The sequence below is a fragment of the Parasteatoda tepidariorum genome, chromosome 1, assembly GCF_043381705.1.
Source record: "Parasteatoda tepidariorum isolate YZ-2023 chromosome 1, CAS_Ptep_4.0, whole genome shotgun sequence".
In the NCBI taxonomy this organism is placed as follows: Eukaryota; Metazoa; Arthropoda; class Arachnida; order Araneae; family Theridiidae; genus Parasteatoda; species Parasteatoda tepidariorum.
The window spans coordinates 91,512,376-91,528,991 of record NC_092204.1 but is presented as its reverse complement, the minus strand read 5'-3'; positions in this window follow the sequence as shown (position 1 = coordinate 91,528,991).

The window sequence follows — 16,616 nt, the reverse complement described above, 5'->3', positions numbered from 1 at the left end:
AAGAAAAGTTGTTTTGCGAATCCTGTAATTATTTTGTGAAAATTTTCCGGAAAAAAAAATATGTTTCAAAGAGATTTTCAAAAAATGTCTTCAATTCTCATAAAACAAATAAGAAACTTTTTTTTGGAAATATAAAGATAAAATTTCTTTACATTTTTAAAAAAAGTTAGTTTTCAGAAAAAAATATTAGTTAATGATTTAATCTTATATATTTGTTTTGAGGTTTAAAAAAATTAATTTTTGTAGGTTAAAAAATGTTTTTAGTTTTAGAAAAATAGTCTTCTAGAATTGTATGCTTCAAGTTCGCGAGAAATAATTTTTAAATTTAAAAAAAAAATATTTGTAAGTTTTTTTGATAAATAATTTTATTTTTAAAATATTAATACTCGAAAACTAAACATGTTATTTTAAGAAAAACTATCTCAAACTTTTTTTCTTAAAATATATATTTAATAATCGGAAAATATAAGCATTAGTTTTTGTGAATCAGGGGAAAATAGGTTTTGCGTTTAAACTTGAAAATTTTGTTTTAAAATTTTATATTTTTAAGAAAAATATTTCTATGTATTTTAATAAAATGATTATTTTTGAGGATTTGATTGTTTCGGACAATGATTGTTTTTTAGTTTTTTTAAATCAATTCTCTTTGTGAAAAGTAGTATCAATTCTTTTTTTATTAAAATTTAAGACAAATAAATTTTTTAATGTTCAGAAATTATTCCTCTAAGGATTATATATTTTTCATATTTGAAAAAGAGCTTAAACATAAATGTATATTATATTTTGTAAAAGTGCCCGTGTCAGTAAAAATAAGAATGTCAGTTCGCAAATTAAATATTAATTAAATTATATAAACTAAGTATGTCGGGTGATAGTAGTATTAGAACTCATGAATTAATAAAAATTTTTTAGGAAGAAATATATGTGGTTTTGCGAATTCGATAAAATTGTATCTGCTCACTCGTTTGTATGAAAACTCATTTTAAAACTCTTACAATGGGGCATAATTTTAATACTTTAACCAGTACAACAATAACTGCTGCAAATACTATTCTGGGAAAATTTCTGGAAATAATGATTAAACAATAACAACTCATCAAGAACTTTATTAACTAAATGTGCATACTAATTTTCTTTTCCATGCTTTACTTACTTTTATAACTGGTAATTATATACCGTGTATCTGTCTGAAAAATATGCTTTTTGCTTTTCGAAACCATATTTTACACGTTATGTGTCTCAATCATTAAAAACATCATCATTTTCTAATATTTACTTCACTATATCTAACTCACATAATTCCGGTTCATTATATTAAGAGACTTTCATGAAAATATTTTTATAATTTATAACATTTCAAAATTACATTTTTAAAGAAAATATTTTTTCTGCTCCCGTTGTTCCAACTCACACTATAGTTTAAAATTCTTAATTTTAAAAACGTCGAAATATTTTTTAATCAGTTTTAGCAAAAACTTCGCTGTTTTCACTTTAATGGGCAAAAATTTTTTGTTGATATTCAATGTGTTTTTTATGTTTCAGTATTATGTAAATTTTTTGATTTGTGCTAGAAACATTATTCGAATAATTAAATATTAATAATCATATCTCAGACTCGAGGCCTATCTTACACTTAATAGTAGAGACTCATGTTTAAAACTTTTGATTTTCTAAAATTTGTTCTTCTAACAAAGAAAAGCATGTTAGAAAATTTTTGACCACTAAGGAAATAATTTGTTATTCTTCTTTGAAATTCATTACTGAAGACCAAAACTTCATAACTTCTCATGATATAAACTTAAAAATACACTGATTTGAAAGAACAATTCATTCGGTTTGGGATTACTTTTACATTTAGTTACTATTAAAATTTATTGTATGTTTTACAATTTTTTTTGGCTTTTTGATGAAACAGCTGTTTTAACCATACAGATTCCAACTCCATATTTTAAAATGATTTGTATCAGGATCTTCTGATTTTTGTTCAAATAATTACTTTATTGACACATGCTTATAGCCCTTTGAGTTTACTTCTTTTCTTATAAATATTAACATTATTTCCCTGATTCAAATTTTACTAATAGTTGTAAAATAACTCATCAGGAGGAAGCATTTCAGTTCAAATCTATAAAAAAAAAATTTTATTTTTTGAATAGTCACCTGTAAGGTAATAATGAAATATTCTTAGTGGATGGTCATCTACACATGTATAACATTTAAATAGTGTGTTAATATTTTGTGGGAATTTTTGAAACCAAAACATCGGTTTCAGCACGAGACAAATTATTATCATTTCTCACTTTCGGTTTTAGCATAAGTGACCAAGTTCACATCGGTTTCAGCACGACAAATTATCATCATAAAATATTCTGTTTTAGCCTTCAATCGGTGTTCATTAAAATTTGAGGAAGTTAATAAAAAGTCATAATGTTAACCAGAAAATTATTTACCTCCGCTATTTCTCATTAACATACTTCATCAGTTCGGATGCCAAATGTAAGGAATGCAGGGTTAAATTTCATCTCATTATCTGGAGTTCGCTTTAAGTTGAGCAACATATTATTTATTTAAACTAAAGATACATATGGAATTGTTCCTCATTTATTGTATATTTGTATAAAAAAAGAATAAAATCTTTCGCTAACATCATATTAACTTTCAGTATGTCTTTACTAAAATACCTCATAGACTATTTTATCGTCATACTGATAACTTTTTACTGGAGTTTAGCTAGTAAATGCTCTATTCCATTTAAAACTACTCGTAAATGCATGCTAAATTTGAGAAATACAACTCAAGTATAAGAAGTATTTTCAAATATGTATTTGTTCAGTTTAAGAACTGACTGTCTTATTTTTACTTGAATGGATATTTTTGCGAAATATATATATTTATGTTTAAACGCAACGATTATACAAACTTAAATAAAATATATGATCCTCAGAGAATAAATTTCTCATAAATTATTTCAAATAAACCTAAGCTTTGCGTCAGAAGGGAGACACGTGTTCATTTACCCCTCCCTCAAAAAAACCATTCACATATCAGTTCAATGTCATTTTTTAACCAGAAAATAATATTGTTTAATGAAGTGAATTAAATGATAAAGTGGAGAATGTTGTAACTTGGACCAATTTTATTTTGCTTATTTTACGCAAGAAGAAGTAATATATATAATTTTGAAACAAATACATACATATTAATATTTATAATAATCATAATATTAATATTTTTTATCGATTTTTTATCAGTATTTTTTGAGAAGGAATTAGCTCTCACACTTCAGAATTTTTTTAGTTAAGAGCAATTGGTACGACAATTGGACTTTGAATTGGACATTCATATTTGGTACCTTAATCTACCGGATGTTGATAAAATCTAGATTTTCGTGCTATTGAAACTTATTTTTCATGTAGCCTGCATAAACTAAAATAAATCTAGTTAATCATAATGCCAAATAAGTTCACCACACATATATTGATTTTATTAGGTACTACTTATTGATAAGTATTCATATAAATATATACCTTTGTAATTTACTGCTGGTACAGGTAGATTTTGACGTTCAAAGTCCAAAAAAGTTTAAGTTCAAAGATCTTTGAAAGTACTTTGACCTTTAATGCAAAGGTCCTCTAAAAATACATACCTCTTAATAGTTAGTGTCGAAAAAGTAAAACATAAAATAATAGTCAGTTGAGAAGTTAATTTATTTCAAACAAAAGTAATACTGCTACGTAAACAGATATGTTTTTCGTTAAATTACAGGCTCTATAGTTTTTATTCCCTAAAAAACCTTAAAAATTTTTTTCCTCATATAATAATTTTGCATAAAAGACATATCCTGCAAATCTGAACTAAATAAAAAGTGTTTAATATCCAATCTTGCCTAATTTTTAAGACTTTGTTTGTGTCTTTTTTAAAGAAACTATCTTTAATTCTGAATTAATTGTAAATATTTCTTAAGATACCTAAGTCTAAAAACAAAATTTTAGAGTTTATGATTTTTAAATATTATTCAAAATTTAACCCCGTAGTTGGACAATTCGCAAATCTGAACTAAATAAATGTCAAATATCCAATCTTGACTGATTTTTTAAACTTTGTTTTTTTTGTCTTTCTTAAAAAAATTATCTTTAACTCTGAACTAATTTTAAATATTTTTTAAGATACCTAAGTCTAAAAACAAAATTTTAGAGTTTATGATTTTTAAATATTATTCAAAATTTAACCCGTAGTTGGACAATTCGCTAATTGTGGATATTTTTAAAAACCTGAAACCATGATAAAAAGAACTTGAAAATTTTTTTAATTTTGTATTTTCTTAATTCTGACGAATTTTTGTACATTCTTAAGTCTGAAAAATCAAGGAAATTGTTATTTTTGAATATTATTCGGCTTTTTGACCTTGTCAAAAAAGTCGAGAAGACTAATTTAGGATATTTTTTTAAGATTTTAACTTATTTAAAGAATATTACTTATATTTAAAAATGCTTTGCTTTACGAACTCAGCATACGAATCAAAACTTATAAACGAATTTTATTCTTAAACTTCATGATATTCTTATCATACTATAGTCCAAATATTCGTGTTTTCAGAATATTTTTTGGAATATATACTCCAGATGCTATGCTTCAAGAGTTAACAAATAAAAAATAAATTTTTTCATTCCAAAAAAACGTAAAATGGTTCTTAAACATGTTTTCAAAAATGAATAGATCTTTTTCCCTATTCAACTCTCCTATAATCATATTAAATTTCCATCTTCGAATTCAATAAAGTTATAGTCATGTCTGTCGAAATACATTGCGAAATTCAATGAGATATATAATATTTCAGAAATATTTATTCCCCACGACTTATTCTTAAAAATAATATATCACGCATTCTTATTCCCATTGTCTTCAGAATTTATAATTCTAGGATAAATTGTAACTTTAGGCATCTTATTCTCACAGTATGTTTAAATAAAATCTCCAGATTCGTTGCAACTAAAGGCATAATTATTTATCAGATATATATATATATTTTTTGCAAAACAAACAATCTCTTGCGAAAAGAATTTAATTTGCATATTTTAGGAAATTATTGCTTTGGGACGAAATGAATATTTTAAAATAGTTATAAGTAATAAACTTGTTTCAATAAGTTTTTAGAATAAATTAATTTTACAACTTGATTTGATTAGTTTTTTGAAAATAGGTTAGAAATCTGTAAATGTTAAAAAAAAAAAATTATAAAGTGCTGTTATACAATATCTCAGGTAAATTACACGTAAGAAAATTTATCAAGGTTTCCCTTGGTTTACCAAAGTCATTAGAAAAAAAAATAAACTGATTATGTCCCTGGCGAAGAATAAAGCTTATTTTGAAATGAAAACCCTTAATCTTAAAGTTTTTAAAAAAATACATTCAAAGGACCATGCATATTAAGCCTGAAAATTATATGTAAGTGAAAAATAGACAAAATGGTGTTTGGCACCATTTTTAGTGGCCATTCAAAGCGAACAAGGGGTTAAATCCACCGAACCAATTTATATAGTGGGATTGAAATGCATTCTCTTTCCGTTAAGAGCTCAGCAAGATCTAGAGTCCCTTTCTCTAACTTAGTTAAAGAGTTACTACATGCAGTTGACAAACTGATAGCGCTTAGAGCTGAAATTTGCCAAAACCGAACGAAGCAAAAACTTTCTCCTAGACTGTACATGAAATGATCGGCAAGGGATGTTTACGTCTCAAAATTATAGGTATGTTATTTAATTACAGCTTCTGAAGATCAAATTTCATCTAAGTTTTGTTTTTAGTTTTAAAAAGCAAACAAATATAAGGAAATTTCTGAGACCCTTTTTTGAAACATCTCGAAACTTATTTTCAATAAAATTCAAAAAGCCTATTAGAGAAAACAGCAAGGGACAAGAATTTACTTTTTTCCTGTTACTTGGTTACTGACTTAACTGCATAATGATTTATTCCAAATTTAGCATGGTTGTGTAAAATTCAACTAACATTTAAGCAACGTTAAGTCTTTGTGCATAATTTTTAAAGACATTTTATTTTTAAGTTTTACTACATGCATGTTAGATGAAGCTAAATTTGTATAGTAATAATCTTTGTCCGACCTGAGAGAATTTAGATAGCAGACAAATTTGGATTTATGAAGATAGTTCTGCAGATTGACCCTGAAAATAGTTCTTCTACCTAGGTTTATATTCTCTTTTCTCTTTAATATTAAATTGTAATTTTTCAATGTATCTATTATGTGATTTTGTCATAAATATGATTTTGTCGTGGATTAAAGAATAGAAGTTTGAGGCAATCTTCGTCAAGGGTGGTAGACAACTGCGATATATTTCTCTTTAGCTACCCTAATCTGTTTGTCGTAACTCATTAACTTAGATGCAGGAATTACATGTAATTCTCTTCGGTCGGGTCAAATTATGTTAACATTGCAATGAGCTACATTGTACAGTTATAGTTCTTTTTACCAAACAAAATACGAAACTGAAAAGTAAACTTAACCGAATAGAAGATTTTTATAGTAGGCTCTAAAGTATCATGATAAAATTGTCAGATTTCAGCACATTTACTAAATTTCATCCTATATTATAAATCCGTATTTAATTGCTAATTTTACCAAAATTTTTACCAAAGCGATATTTTGATGATCACGTAGAACCAGAAACACGGTAAAATTTGACCATACTCTTTTCTCAGTGTATGACGAGACTCGTAACATAGACAGCATTTCAAATTTTTTAGAACATAATATAATTAATTGAAAATGAAAAAAAAAATTCCTGAAACATGCCTTAAAATAAGTACCAATAAAAAAGAGTACGATTTTCTATAAATATTTTTAAGTATATATTGGTATTTTTGTTAAATATGAAACTTTATCTTTCTTTTAAACCAATGTCAAATGTACTAAAAATTCCTAAATTGTCTGCCAGTCGATATACGAAAGAGTCATTGAAAAAATCATTAGTCATACCATTACTCATTGAAAAAACTAGAAAAAAATGGAAAAGGGAACACAAAATACCAATTTTATAAAATTACCCAAAGCAAAGTCACAACATTTCTCATCGTTTCCAAAACATATATTTAAGAATGATGATGACTATACAATCAAAATTAGCTATTATTGTTAAAAACAACCAAAATTCGTTTTTAACAAGGAGCAAAAATAATATATATGGTTACAAATAATTTTAAACATGGATTGCTTTCCATATAAAACATTTTGAGAAAAATCACTGTTTTTAAAGGAACATGTAAATTAAATTTAATTAATAATATAGGTCATGTGAGAAAGTTTTTTTTTGTATCTTATATAAAAACACATCTAGTTGCTCATAAAATCTAATTTTTTTGCATGAAGAACAAAAATAAACAAGGCTGTTCTTTAAGAAATTAAAAATTTTTAAGAAAAAAACAATATAATAAGGAGAATTTAATTCTTGATATGGGTGCAAAAAATAATAATAAAATTCATTAAGTATTTGTCATGTGGCCTCTTGTTATGAAGGGTTACTGGACGTATGTAAAATAAGTTGAATGTTTTACATAATATAGGTGTGGAAGGTTTTTTTTATTTTATATAAAACACATTTACTACACATAAAATGCAAATTAATTGTGTAAAGATCTACAAAGCAAACAGTTTTGAATTTTTTTTAAAAAATTTTAAAACAATAGATGCAAACATTGCAACAAAAAAAATATTGTTCTCCAGATGACACCATATTATAAAATATTTCTTAAAATTATAAGGATGCGAAAATAACCTTGAATTATTAAAATAATTTAGGTGTGGTGAATTTATCTCATATAAAAAAACATTTAATTCCACATTAAATGCAAACTTCAATGCATAAGGAAAAAATATTTAAAAATCAATGAATTGCTTAAGAAATTTAGTTATCTAGTTAACAATTATTGAAATTGTATTTTTACAGTAAAATTTCAGAAAATGTATTTTACGAGTTTTGAAACTAATTGCCCACTTAATGGGCCTAACTTAAATATAAAATATTTATGCAGTTTTATTTAGCGATTTTACTATCAATATATATCATTTAAGGAATTATAGCAAATTTTACCATTACTTTCAACGCAAAAGCCTAATTTCAAATTACTAGTTAATTTCAGCATATCTTAGGCTTGAGCTAGCTAGAGTTTCATTAACTGCAGCTTTATAGTACCTTAAATGGGAGTAAATTAGGTATGGGGGCACAGAAATGTTCGCTTCACTTAATTAGAATTACTTCGACGCGAATTCAGAAAGTTATTCAACTTGTCGAAGCGTGATTAGTATGAAATTAAAACCTTTTCAAGTACTCTGGTAGTAAGGCCTGCGTGTTTAGTTTGACTTATGAGAATTTCTATTTAATTTATGTTCTAAATCCAACTCATCAACTGTAATAGTAAAGAGCTGTTTAAAATATCAAACCGGATTAGATTTTTGAAAATTTTTTTCTATTTGCTAAGAGGCATTGCTCACTCAGCTCACCAATCTCCATGATTAACAAAAAAAAAAATTATTTCTTGACGACAGTTTGGTACATCTAAATTAGAAATACTTATTTTTTAAAACAAATTAACATGGGTAGGTTACACACAGTAATTAAAAACGGAACTATAGCATGGAATGCTAAGAATGAATGATAAATAAATAGTGCAGACAAATACCTTTAATTCAGTAAACTAAACTCAATGGCACGACAGCTCATAGAGGGCCAAGGCCAACTGTGCCCATCTCAGTTTTCTTGACCTTGGGCTCTGGGGTGCAGAAAAAGATGTTCCGGTCAGGAGGTCAGCCGAGTGTGGAACCCCCAGTGTTTAGTTCCCAAGCATACTTGGTACTCATTTATCGACCCACTGAAGGGATGAAAGGCTGATTCAACCCTGCCCGGCCCGAAAATCGAACCCAGGACCTGTGGCGCGGGAGAACGAAGGGCTCCCACTCATCTGAGGCATCTTAATTCAGTAATGAAGGAAATATTTTACAGGTAAGAAATAACAATTATTTAAAATATTTCTTGATATTATGCCGATGAGAAGCAAAAATCTGGGTCTTTATGTGAGAAAATAAGATCATAGCCAGCTCATAGCTCAATTTGTTTTAGTTCTTCGTTCCTAACGTGGTGCTAACATCGTAAATAATTTTATTCGTTTGTGATCACTTAAATTGAAACATTGTGTATCATTTTGACCATATCTTACATTAATCTTAGTGCAATTAAGAATTTTAAACATTTTCTTAGTTCAATTTCATGAAAAATTGCACTTAAATTTGAAATGGAAAATAGCTGTTCCCTTTCCTATTGATATACTGAAAACTTTATCGTAGCTTTGAATTCCTTAATACTTTTAGTTGTAGCATTCAATTTGAGCTCATTATCCGGAAGTTCAGATTACAGTGGGCAGGATTTGCGAGATTCTTCTGTATATTTATAATATATTCTGTATATTTCTGTATACTTCTGTATATTCTGTATATTTCTGCACATTTTCTGAATGAAAAGAGGTGGGGATTAGCAAAACATTCAATTATATTAACATCCTTTTAAAAATAGTCAAATTTAAATGCCGGAAAAACTCATAAAGTTGATAGGAATTTGCATTCTTGTTAGATATTTTTAAATAGTTCATGAATACTAAACAGGTTTTTCGAAAATGATTTTCCTTTTCTTGTTATAAAAAGAAATTACACTTCAATTGATTCTTTCACATTTTCATGAGCTCTATCAAAGTAATATGTTTTATTAATATAGTTTTGAGTATGAATAGATTGTGGATTCATTACATTTATAATATTGTTATTAGTCATCGCTTTTTAATATAACAAATAAGAGAAAAGTCGTTAAAAATTCAAATATTTTCAGTCAAAATCATCTCCTATCTTCATTAAACTTTATGCATGCATATTTTAATGAACTGCATCGTTTTTATATTTAGAGCATTTTGTTTTACAATGTAAGATACAATAAAATGATATTGAGTTCAAATGTACTTCGTTTCGTTAGTATTTTATTTTAAAAAGTCTTTGTGTATAAGTCTTTAGTAAATTTGAAACATTCATTTCATTTTAAAACATCTTGTCTTATAACACTAAAGGAAAGAAAAAAGCTATTAAAATTTTAATGTAATCTATATATAAATTTGAATACAACATATTTTACGATGAAAAATAATTGGAAATAAGATAATTATTCTAAATAAACCATTACCAAACAAATTATTGCAATAATCTTAATTTTGATAAATGATTAAATAAATGAGATATTAAATTTTGACCAAAATAATATAACAAAACATTACATAGGAAACATCTACGCAATAAAGGTAATGTAAACCAAAGTGTTGTGAAGCTTTCAGAAATTAATAACTGGAAATGTCTGAAATATTATATCGAGGAATGGAGACATAATTTTAATAACGTATTTCAAATACAGAAACGAATACGTTGATTAAATTCCGCTGGAAGCTATCGTATCTCTATTGCTCAATATAAGTTTGATATTGCTTGCAATGCAAAGTTTAGAAACTAGAATATGTTCACTGAGTATTATATCCTTAATGACAATCTGTGGTAAACACGCGGTGAATACAGTGTACTGAGTGAATATATTAAGTAGTATCACAATAACGTGTCATCATACTGTTATTGGTCCTTGCCAGATAGATGTGTAGTTTCTCAGTTTATATTTTAGACAGAGAAAAAAAAAGTATGGTCAAAACTATGATAATATGGTAAATTTACCGTGTTACCAAAATTATTGCCTTTTTTACCAGAAATTTCATTATCATTCCGTACAGTAATTTTATCAGAGTTTTATTCTGCGCGTATAAAAAAAAAGATTACTTTAAAAAATGTAGTAATAACTTTAATATATATATATATATATATATATATATGGTTGCAGTCAAACCCCGCTCTAGTGAACCTTTAAGGAACCGAAATTTCTGTTCACTATAACCGGGAGTTCACTATATCCGTTCCTCAAACAATTTTAACTAAAGGTTACGAACTCCTTCTTTTTATTATACATTATTTAAATAAATCACCAATAAAATGAAATGCAGAAATGACTGAAAAATAATACGTAGTAACAAAACACGTGTTAACTTGCTTTTATATTTTATCATTGTTCATCTTGTGTACAAAAAAAAATTGTAACCTTTAGTTGATGCAGGGAAAAATTTGTCCATACATCTGACTGGGTTGTCCTTTGCTTAGAGATGGAAAAGTGAGATAAAAGAAGCAAACATGAAAAAAAGTGCTTATCGCTACATTCCACTGTATAGATGGTTTTAAAAATTAGTATAAGTATTTATTTTGAAGTAGGCATTTCAAAATTATTAAAACAAATCAGCCGAAGACATAAAAAAATGCATAATATCCAATTTCCTCACTTTCTTAGCTCACTATATCCACAAAAAATAATATTATACGTGTATAGCAAGGCACGGGAACGAACATTTCGTTCATTATATCCGGAAGTTCACTATAAACCGTGTTCACTATAGCGGGGTTTGACTGTATTACTAAAAATAGATTGATGAAAACTTTTTTTATATTTGCATCCTACTTACCGTACAATAATTCGTTAATCAATAATGTTTAATTTCAGGGGGAGTTTTGTCCCCCACATCCACCCAAATACTACGTCACTGATTTTAGCAGTTATAATTTAAAATGAAAATCATATGAAATAAAAAATATTTTTTACAAAATTTTATGATGATTTCAAATGTTATTTATTTTCACCTGTGTAAACATAAATTTTTATGATATATTATTAAACATTCATGAAATTACTTTCCCCAACTTTTAAACTGCACAATTTTTTACTTTTTACAATTCAAGCGTAGGAAACTGCTATACCAATCTTTTGGCATCTTTCACAATGCTGGGAATATTGTTTCTAGAGAAATAACTTTGTCTTATTTATAAACAGTATGTTTTATAGATAAGATTGCCGATGGTATAAATTGATTCATTTTATAGCCTATATTGACCGTCTAATATGAGTAGAGATAGTCACGAAATTGGACTGTAACCAAATGACTACTACCTTCTATTTTATCTATTTTATATTCGATGAAGAAATGAGAAATGCTGGTTACTTATATTTCATTTACATTCCATACAGCAATAGTAACGCATCAAATATATATCCAATGGAAATCTGAAACTACGTATATGTCGAAATTTAACAGCAATTGCATCAACGAAGACGCTAAACTAAGAGAAGTTATTTCATTCGGCTTACGAAAGATACGAAGAAAAAACTTCTTTTCAAAAATAAAATATTTATTGAAGCAATCTAGTAAGATCTCAGGGGTATTTGTTTTTCTTCTTTAACTAAACATAGCTTAAAACATACACTGAACTGAAAATTACTTCTTTATTGAAATAAGTTCCTGAGAAAAAAATTTCAAGTCAGATATTTAAAATTTGATTTCTCAGGAACTATTCAACCGATTTTGCTTAAATTTGGTATTTTGCCATTTAAATTTACTCTCCCTAACATGATTGAAAAAAATTTTATACCTTACAATTCAACACTTTTTTCGATCACTAATAAACAAAACAATAAAAAGTAATAAATATTTACTAAAAGTTATTATTTTTTTTTGCATGGAACTATTTTTGGATAAGCGAATTTTAAAATTACGTGCAGAAATTTTTCAATTTGCTTAAAAAGTGCTCTAGATATAGCCAAATACGCAAAAAGTAAAATTAACATTACGGGGTCTAACTTTTGGAGCTCTCTCCTGACCGGGCAATTGGCAATTGGCATACCCCCTAAATTTTGGGGGTCAGAAATCTGAAACTACATAAAAAGGCATATTTATTCAGAGAAGGTACGTTTTAGCGTCTGGTTTTGTATCTTAAAATATCGTCTGCATTTGATAATTAGCATATTTGAAGTCACCCCCTCGATCCATTACGATTAAGTCCTAGAACATGAAGACCCTATCAAAAGTTATTCAGAGTGGTCCGTTTTTGTTTGTGCACTATAAATACATGCACTTAATAACTTCAAGTTTTTGTGCTATTTTCCATAATTTTGAAATATTTCTCCCAAGAATTAAGTGTATTTTTATAATCAATGTTAGATTCTTTTCAAGAATTATTTATTTAGCGTGGTTTGCATAATTAAAATAGCTTTGAAACCGCGATTTAATGCATTGTACTTAGATAAAAGTTCGTATTTTTGGAAATTTATATTTTCTAAATGATTATTAAATATTTTCATCATTGTACTTAAATGGATCATAATATAACAATATGCATATTTGGTTCACTTTTAGTACAAGTTAACATTTGTAATATTTATATTTTTTTACTTAGTTTTAACCTGAGATCCACGTATGTGAACCTAAAATTATTAGCTTCTTGGCTGTATAATTCCCATTTTGTTTATCTTATTATGACTAATGGTAGTAAAATAAAAATTCGGAACTGTAAAATATTTTTTTGCCCTATTCCTGTATGTTTCAGTAGTGAAGATGCTAAATATCTTCTTCCTCATATTAAATGGTGAAAAGTTGCTCGACTTCGCATGTCGGATTTAAAGATATGAGGCAATTTAAAGATATGAGGCATAGCTTATGATGCTATTTATACGCTTAATTGACTGAAAACGATCCTGATATGATCAGATAATTATTTTTATGTTTGGTTAAACTAAGCAGTGGAGGAACACTTAAGCATAGCTTGTCTTTAAAAAAATAATAACTTTAAAATTCGCAATTTTAATTAAATGACAGTATCAACATACTTCCCATTAAATGCAAATTATATGAAAAAAAAAGTTGTAGAGAACTTAGATAATATAGTTTTACGCTTTTGGTTGTTCAAATAATAAGTAGCAAGATAACCAAGTGAAGGAACAGTTTTTACCAGTTAATGAACACTAAATTTTCCTGCTAATTAACACTTAATTTTGTGACTTTTAATGCTCTTTATGAACTCATAAGCCGAACAAATGTCTAAAAACAAGACTTTTATTGAAATTATAACATATAATCACAATTAACGTAGAAAATTTCGCAATTTTTGTCAGTCATGAAATGGAAAATAAAGTAGGGTTGAATACAGCATTAAAAAATATTTTCTTTCTTTCTCACAATTTAATAGTTGATTCTGAATGATGAATGTTTATCATTATGTTATCCGAGGATGCTTTTATTACTATTATTATTATTACTTTATCATTTTTCCTTACTCTTTTTCCCCTTATTTTTTTATGCTTCTTCTCTTTTTAAGTATTTTTTCTTCTTTTCTCTTCGGCATACTTTCTTGCTTTAACTTTTTTTCAGCTCTTTCAGTCTCTTTAAATTTTCGCCATTTTTCTGAAGTTAATGCAAAAAGTAGTTCATTTCTTTTCCTTCCTTTTGATTTGACCTTTCTCTTTTTTCCCAATATTTGGCCAATGTAAATAGTTCTTCCAAATTTCTTCTGATTTTCGAGCACTTATTCTGATTTCCGAATTTCTTCTGATTTTCCAGAATTCCACACTGGATAATACACGAGAGAAAGGAGTTTTGATGCTTGAGGAAAATCCCTCTCTCGTTGACTTATATCTAGAGGGCCTTCAGCAGTACTTAACTTTTTCTAACTTTGATTACTTATAGAATTATTTATTTTTTCAACTAAAAATGCCTCCGTATTAAAAAGGCTTGTGTATTACATAGAAAACCTGATTGAACTGCAGTGTTTTCAGGCAAACTAAGTCAGACGCAAATAGAGAGGAACGAATTATTACAGATATTTTATTGAATAAGGCAAACCCCTGAGAAGGTGCAATAGTTATTTACATCAATGAATTTATTGTATTTTTTACAAACTGTTTTAAACAATTATTATTTTGATTTTTTATATTATTTATTATCAATATTTTTATTAGAATATTTTTGTATTTCTATTATTTTGCATAAATTCCGAATATCAGAGGAGCTATCAGCTAATGCAGGCATCTGTCAATTTTTTTTTGCAGATTCAAAATAATTTTTAACTTTTCGACTTTCAGACTATCAAAGCTTTTTGGACACTTAGAGACTTCTAAGCTTGGATGTATTTAATAGTTTTATAACCAATAAAATAATTGTAAATCTCAACACTGGTCTTAAATGCATATTAGCTACCAAATACTGACTGAAAGATACACGATAATAATGTTATTCAATCATTGTGCTTAGCTCGATCAGAATCTCGAACTACAGGTCGAGACGTTTTTAATTAATTCCGCTATGAGCTCTATTTCGTTAAAATGTGCTTGTTACGTTGCAGACTAAGTAGACATTTCCACAGTTTTCCTTAAATTTTAGATTATTGCTTTTTTTAAAATTATGTTTCTAATTTTTGATATAACTTAAAATGTAATGTTTCAATATTAAATATTTTTGTCCTATTTTAAAGAGAAAAAATTTCATTTTTGAAATAGTCTTCCGCAATTTTATATTATTATTATTTAAAAAATTGAACTAACAGCACAAATTTTTTTTTATTTTCTTCGATAAAAGTCTTAAAAATTAACAAAATGAAATTGAAAAATGATTTACAAATTTCCTATATAAAGTAAGTAATCTAAATTGAAAATGGTATATAAACCAAATTACATGCATTTTCTTCAACAGATTTTGATGCATATGTTTGTAGTATTAAGAAGCATTAAAAACTGATTATTGAGATAAGTAGAATACGATAGAAAAAAAAGGAAGGCATGCCTTATCCAGCGTTAAAATTGTAATAACAATCACAGTTTTGTTTTCTGCCATTTGAAATATCTTTAATTCTATTATTTTTTAAATAACACTAAAAGCTCATGATTCTTGCGATTTTTGTGACACGGAACCTTTTTAATAACTTATGGTAAAGTTATCAAAAAAAGAAATTCACATAGAATATCCTTTGCTCAGATGATTGGATTTTCACGTACTAAGAACCAGTTTGCTCAAAAGGTGCATTTCAAAAATTAATTAACCAAGTGCTTACTATTAATTAGTTTACAAGGTCAGACTTAAAAACATACTAAGTAAAAACCGACATAATTTTCGACAAAATCGTAGTGCGGCAGCTCCGCTTAATTTTGTGGTCTAAATTCCAAATCCATTAAAGCAAAGTAATGTTTATACATTAAAATATGGTTGTTAGAATAAAAGTAATGCAGGGGGATATCTTACTATTTTCAAACTCCAAATCGTTAAAAATTTGACGTCTTTCAAACAATACGAGAGTATATTTTTAGTGATTTAGTGACACACTCTTCCCTTGTTAACAAAAATAAGGAAGTCTCAAATCTTCGTCATACTTACGTAATGGTTTTTGAAAATGCATTATTTTTCAAGCTTAGTCACAGTTTGTAATTTACGAGAGACTTTTTTCTAATAAAAGAAATTAGTTTGTTTCGCAAATGCCTCTATTCGTAAAAACATACTTTTTTTTAAAAATATAACCTTTTTTTCCTTTTATGTGCATAAATAATTATTTATAATTATTTATAACTTAAAAAATAAATGGAACTATAAAATTTTTTAGAAGAAAAGAGCATTTTATAATTAAAGTAAAAGCTTTTGATAAAAAAAAAGGTGATTCGTCTGTAAGA